Genomic DNA, 7,784 nt, shown 5'->3' on the forward strand with positions numbered 1-7,784 from the left:
GGATGGTTTGTTCCCCAGTGACACCTAAGAAGCTTAGGACCCCGTGGACATGTAAGGCAGCATGACAGGTGGCCAGTTGCCTCCAGGCAGCCTTTGAAAGACCAGTTGCCTAACCTGACAAGGCACAGATAATTGACTAACACACTTCAGTTATCTGACAAAGTCTTAGGGTTGTGTCTTTGTGAAGACAACAGGGTTGCACCCTTCCTTCCCTAGTAAAGAGAAGGTGCTGAAGAGAGAACCTGGAAATTCCTGGCTGTGGAGTCACTTTCAGCCTCAAATCTTTGAAGATAAGCTTCTCTGCAGTCAGAAAGTCAGGTATCAACTCCTTAAGAAGAAAGGAAAAATGTCAAAGAGGTTTTTCTGTGTTATCTGTTGTTCCAGTGGGAGTTTTGTATATGAAGATTAATGAATGTGAAGAAAGTTAAAACTATTTGTATAGTTTTCTGTGATTGTTAGAAAAAAAATTTGGAATCCTTACACTTTAGTATTGCTATTTTAAGTAGAGGTGGGGCCAGATGACTTTCTGAGGTCCCTCATAATATATATTGTTCTATAACTCCAGGTCTTCAATGTGATATTCTAATTATTGGGTGATAAATAAAGTTCTAGAAAGAAAAAAGAATTCTGAAAATTTCCAAAAAAGATCTTGGCACCCAACTCCATCTTTCTTTTTTCTTCCATAGGATAGGTCTTCTGTATTTTTTAATTTTTTTTTTTCTTTTTGGACTTCTTAATGGGATCCTGCTGCCTTTCAGTGTACATGTAGTGACTGAACTCTTCTGATGCTAGAAAAAGCATTAGCTCATATCCTTCTTACTCCTCCTTAATAAGAATGTTCTTCTGTCTACCTAAAAGGGTTTCATGCTGCTTGCTTGCACGGTGAAATGAGTATAAATCCTACCACAATAAATATTTGCAAAATACACAGCTGATAAAACTCACAATTCTTAAGAGTGCCTTTGGAGACCTCCTTAGAAACCACAGGTATCTTAATGTCAGTTTAAGTGAGCCTTGGTATCTTGGCACATGCACTATGCAGTTCCTTTTGTAAAATTGTTATTTCCAGAGAAGAATTACAAAATAGTTCTATGATGCTTTTCCTACATCGTGTATCATTTTTAAATGCAAAGTAAAAAAACAAACAAACTAACAAACAAACAAACAAAAAAAAAACCTAAAAAAAAGCAAAGCTTGAAAAATCAAGCAAAGCTCTTCCAGAAACCATGAGTTTAAAAAAAAAAAAAAGAAGTGTTAAAATAATCTAGTCTCAGTAGTACTATGGCAATTGATTTCCTCAAAGATACTGTCCCTACTTGTAATTTACTAGATGAATGCAAATTGGCTATGTTTAAATGAATATGCTAAATGTTGCATAGTTAGTCTGGCCACGTGCAGTAGATTGCATTTGGGAGTACATTAACCATCCAGGTGCAGAGCCCTTTTGTCTGATTTCAGTTTAGATTTGCTGAAGTCTTATGACTCCAGCTGCTGAAAAATTCCAGATCAATAGCCAAAGAAAACTCAGATAAGTAATAACAGGCAAAAACATATTGTCAAAGAGTGGATAGTAACAACTAGAACAATTGGCATGTATAGAATGGACTAATGCACCTTCATTATCTAACCTGACAAAAGAACAAAATATGTGAAGGACAAACATGAAGGAAAATGCAAAAAGATTTCTTGCTATTGCTAGAGTTTGCACATTCCTCTTCCTATTGAGTCTGTGCACTTTCAGACTACTTGAAATGAGTGTTCCAAACTGGTCCAGCCCTTGTTTCTGGTAGGGCTACAGCCAAGAGCTTTGAGGAGCCCCTGAAGTTGTGTTTGTCCGTCTCCTGTCTGAGCCCTAATTCCCCTCTGTGTGTCAACTCAAGGACTAAATCTGCATGCAGCCTAAAAACTTCATACTGTCTTGTCAGAGAAGCTTAGGTTATATCTGTAATCTACAAGTCCGAGCATTGCCTGAATACCAAACTACACACATCTTGCAAAAATGCAGGGATTAAGCAAGAGACTTAATAACATAAGTCAAAACACCAGGGACATGTAAGGTACATGCAAATATTTAGCTGAAGAGCACATTTCCATACCCCTTATGCTATCTGTCCACCACATGATCTTCTCATTTTCTTGTCAGTTGGTAGAAAAGTTATACTGGCGTTTTGAACTACAGGGTGATTATTGGAGTGAAAATAAGCATGATGAATACCATGCAGTGTACATTTTCTGCCGTGGTGGGTAAGAAAGATTTCACTCACTAACTCCATTGTCATCCTAAATTCATCCCTGAAATACCTTTGCAGAGCTCCTAGAAATATGTTTATGTGCTCTCATAAAAGTGGCAGATCATCTGAATTTGAAAATCACAACTTACTTCATATTTTTTAAATTATATGTGGGAGTAAGCACAGATAACATGAGAAAGAATTGTGCTTTGCACCTGTAGAGATAGTGTCAGGTTTCTGAATAATAAAATATAGGATATTGTTTTAAAGATAATTAATGACAAAGTATTGAATACTACCTTGAATACTGCAAATATACCTGTAACTGTCTTCATAGAAACTACGCTCATCCCTAAGAAGTTTATGCTCAAATTGCTAGCTTAGATTATCAATGACAAATTGTTTTCAGAAAAGAATGATAGTTCACCAAGAATTTATGAAGCTATAGAAATATTTATCATATTTTTATTCTATTTGATGGAAAAAAATCAAGAAAATATATTCCAAATCAAGAGAAATGGTGCCATTCCTTGGTTTCAAAGGTGATTTGAATTATAAACTTACTTCCTTTAAATGATGCTTTAGGTTTAGACTTTTCAAACATGTATTCTATACATGATGCATGTATACTTTGTATTTTCATCTGAGTTTGGGCATTTGTTACATAGAGAGATTTATTACTACATTTTTGGCTAATAAAGAAGTCAAACTTAAGACATGTATCCATTTTTCTTTCCCTGAAAATCCTTGACAGTTGCATACAACTTCTATGAAAAGAAACAAAAGAGTTGCAACTCGAAATCTCATTTACCATTTTTAATACAGAGGAGTTTTATTCTTGCTGTTGTTTGGGGTTGGAGTTTCTTTTCTCCGAGACTTAAAAAAAAAAAAAAATGAGGGAGGAAAAAGAAATTTTAGGCTAAAGAAAACATAGGGAAGTTGGATGGTTTTATAAATTGTAGGGAACTGAGGTTTTATATAAGGTTTATCTACTGTAATAGTCAGGATAAAAAAATATATTATTTATTAATTGAAAAGCAAAACAAATATGCAATGTCTTTGTTAAATAAAAGTAATTGATCACTTTCTACAAAGGCTTTAAGTTATATGTTTACCTGAAATATTAAGTTACAATAAAGTTATAGTGAGGAATGGGGCAAATTTCTAATTAGTGTGCATAACTCATTTGTCTACCAAATGATCCCATGGTAAGAAGCAGAAGAAATACATACAGAAAAAAAGATACACAAAGTAAATAAAAGTAAGTTTTAAGAATCATAGATTAGAGGAACTATTACATTAGGTTTTTTTCTTTGCAATGTTTATTAATAATTGGCCACTCAGTTCTGCTGGATAGTGCTACAGGTAAAGAAGATAACAGCCTAAAGTCTTGATGAGAAATAATCACCAGATTTTATCAATAGACTTTTAGTCCCCACCTATATTTCTTCATAGTATCTGCAATTTCATTGATTACATTTCTCTGTTTATTGCAGAGTCTGTGATAAAGATCCAGCTGGCAAAGGTGACCAGTGTTAATCAAACCCTATCTCTCCTGACAGTGATCACTGCAAAAATATTCTCAGTGTAAAATAACCAGCAGCCCAGTACCAAGGAAATATTTATGAAGGTATTAGTTTAGCAGTAGGTGAGATGTTCTGCAGCTAGCAAATCTTGGCTAAGGAATTAGCACTTGGGAGTTTTACAGGATAGCTACTGTCCAAAGGAACTAGGATATTTAGGCTCAATAGGGAAGGATGATGTTTACAAAGTATCTAAATAGGAAGACAGCGACCTGAATTTAAATGATCGCTGACAGATCTTTAGTGACATATTATACAACCACTGTGACCCCATGTATTTCACTTCACCTTATCTACTAATTCACAAAATATATCTCAATCTCCAAATGGTGAAATCCAGAATGTTAGTGATTTTAGCTGATGAGTGAAGCAAGGCATTTTTACCTAAATCATCACATAAAATATAAAACTGGTAAGTCTTCCGTTGTATAAAGCTCCCAGTATTTGTTATCCTATCTTGTACTTTGTGAAGGAAAAGACTAAATGCAATGTATGTGGAACTAATATTCCTCCTGAGGGCCACCCTTCATCATTTCAGAGTTATCTCCTTTTCTGGATTTCTTATATATGGTATTCTGTGAATGCATAGGGTACAGAGCACATCCTTTTCATCAACATCAGCTTAAAAAAAAACAAAGATAGCTTTCTTTTCAGGAAGAAAAAATCCTTTTAAAACTAACTGTCTTAAATTAACTCAAGATGCTAATTCTCACTAAGGAGTATGCTGATGAAATGAAATGTTGACAGACTAATAATATTCATTTTAATATTACAATTGAAAATATATAAAATGAATATTCACAGCAAGAGATCAAAACCTTGGATAACAAGAGGAAAATGGAGAAAAAATATTTATTCCTCAGAAGTAATGTTATACAGGATGAATAAATCCTTTTCTTTACTAGACCTTCATAAAAAAACAGAGATAATTTTATTTGAAAAAAAGAGATTAAGCTAGATGTTCTTTTGATTCAACATTTAGCATCCTTGCAATAGAAATGTTCCTCTAACATATTTATTACTAGAATATGTTTTTATCATCTTAATCTCTGTGATCTCTGAGAAAAAACATTCTGTGGGTGGTAGAATAATGCCATTTGAGTCACAGCATATTTCTGCAGATGCTGGAAAAGGACAGTTTTACTGACAAATATTTACCTATTTAAAGCAGCCAACAGAAGTACATAGTATTAAATCATCTCAATTTTATTACTCATTTGAGGTGGTTTAGTACACCAAATCCCAACTTACAAATCATTCAGAGCTCCAACACAGGAACAAGTGTCAATGATTACATTCCATCTCTGTAATACAGGAGACACAGCATGTAAATTTTACAGTGGCAACACTCTTCCTGCTTTCACTTTTTAAGCCTTTATTTGCATATAACTTAGCTGTGGCAGAAACTGCCAGTGGCAGTAGTCCTCTTTTACAGAAAGGAAACAGAATTTCTCATATGCATGTAATTTATCAGCGTGGATGTAAGCCCCTTCTCTCTCCCTGATGCAGTGAAGTCTTCTGACATGTTCACAGTGAGCAGGTGAGAGCAGCACTGACTGAAAACGTTATCCCTGCAGCAGAACACTCTTGGCATTGTTTTTTGTACCTGTTCAATCCAGCATGATACAAAGTGATTTTCATGCAAAAAAAAAAAAGAGTTCAATGTCCTTCCTTATACTTTTGCCTGGCAGACATAGTATGGTTTATTCTGGGAGATGTCCCACTTCTTAATGTTTTTTACAAGAGATGTTTTTTATTTTCTTCATACTGTGTACACTTTAGAGAATTTAGACAAATTCTGCTAGGTATGGCTTTTTAGATATTTAAATCTTAAAAGTCTCTTTTTCATCCTTCCTGAGGATGTAATCATATATCTCACTCTGCCTCAAGGTGAAGATTAATCGAAGGTGTTTTCATTACTTCCAGCCCATTTACTTTCCTGCTCTTTCCACTCTGTGGATCACCATCATGGGTTGCTCTCCCAACTGATGTCCTGCAGTTCCATAATGTCACAAAATGAACTTTGATTATGCTCTGGAAAAAAGAAGTGATGGAAACCCAACAATGTAAAAACAAGGAAAAGGGCTATTAAGATAGCAGGTGTTGGGCTTACATCCCATTTTTCTACCCAGGAAAACTTGATTGAAAATACAGACTTATGAATATACCCCACTGAAGGGAATGCATCCTAATTAGAACAAGATGGATTTCCACACCCAGCCAGCAAGTCAGAGCTCCTCTTTTGTCAACAAATGCCAAGCAATAGCAAAACATGATAACCAGTAGCCATTATGATGGGAGAAGAAACAATTCCTCTTCCCACCCAGCTCTGTATCACATTTTCTTCTCCTGCCCTGGGTGGTCTGACAAAGGGAACATCCTCTTGACAAATGTACACTCCCTCCCTAACCTTTTCCCCACATGGCAGCATCTGTCCCTTTTGTAACCTCAGTGGCTGCAGCTTGCAGTACCAGGTTGTATTAATGTGTCACATATTAATGTACTAACCATTTCAGAGTTATAGTTAAAAGTAATACGTTTAAGATGGAGTACTTATGCTTTACAAAACAGATTTTATCAGATCAATCAGTTTATGAAATATGGTTTTACAAAACAATCTAGTAGCAGAAGGGAAGTGTGATAATCAGTGCATTAAAAATGTACAGGAAAGATTTTTCTGGAGAGATCCCAAATCAGAAAATTTGTCATACATCTTTCCACACCTACTACTTATTATTCTAAACAGCAACACTTCCCTTTTATCTGCTGAGAAGAGATGGACTTGAACCACCCGGTCAGCCTCAGGTTCTCTGCTTTTTGAGACAACACTTTTTGAGGCTGGGATTTCTTTATCCTGTTCTTACAATTTGGGGTTCAAATACGTGGTCAGTACAACAAAACCAACAAAGAGACTATTCACTTACCTGATGCAGTTTGACATGATAAAATTTTAGCTCAGCACTTGCTATGTTTCAGTCAGTAATAAGAAGATGACAGAAAACAACTCACTGGGCAGTACATAATGTAAAAATACATTGGCAGCATAAGACAGCACACAGAAGCAAACCCTTGAGAGAAACACCAGTAACTCATTCTTGCCATAACAGAACAATATTTCAAATCAATTTACTACATATCCATGTAACTTTTTATCCTTGACTGTATTGTGAGATTGTAAAGACTGTCACTTATTGACATAAAATACATTGGGGATTCAGTTAAATAGACTGGGGGGATTTAAAAGATACAACCAGAATACTTTGAAATACTTCCTTTTACTGACAGTTCAGAGTTGATCTAGTAAATGGGGAGACTGAATGTTAATCAAGCAGCAATGAAAAATATGAGCTGGCCTTAATAAAAATCAGTAGGTAAAGTTATGAAGCAGTTTAATTAACAGAAATTTAGTATTAGCTGATTCATATAATTTACCATGCTGACCATTCAAGCTCATTTCAGTAAAGGAAAGAAAGAATAAAAAAAGGATGCAGTACAGCACAAAACTTTAGCATAATTTCATGATTTTTCCAAAGCCCTTCAGCAAATCATGTGTCTTCAAATGAATTTCCAATTTCCATTCAGAGGATTCAAACAGCACAGAAATGTCGAGGTTATTGGTGACCTACTTGCATAATGCAAATTCTGTAAAAATACACAGGATCTGTAATGAGTAAAACCAAGGACTTGATTTTTCATTGGGACAGGTGGGAAATCTGGAAACACTGGGCTATGTTTTTCATGCTTATAATTGCAAACATACATTATTAAATCATCTCATTACACCAAGTAGAGACTCTCAAACTTTGTAAATCAAACATATCGATGATTTTCTAAAGCTCAAGGTTCACTGGCTGCACACTTGCAACCTCCCCAACATACATACACTAAGCTGTAGGAAATAACTTGTCAACAAGTTGACAACACAGTTTCTGCCTAAATTCCAAGTAAATGCACGTGTACAAGCCACACA

The sequence above is a fragment of the Cyanistes caeruleus genome, chromosome 3, assembly GCF_971803275.1.
Source record: "Cyanistes caeruleus chromosome 3, bCyaCae1.hap1.1, whole genome shotgun sequence".
NCBI lineage: Eukaryota > Metazoa > Chordata > Aves > Passeriformes > Paridae > Cyanistes > Cyanistes caeruleus.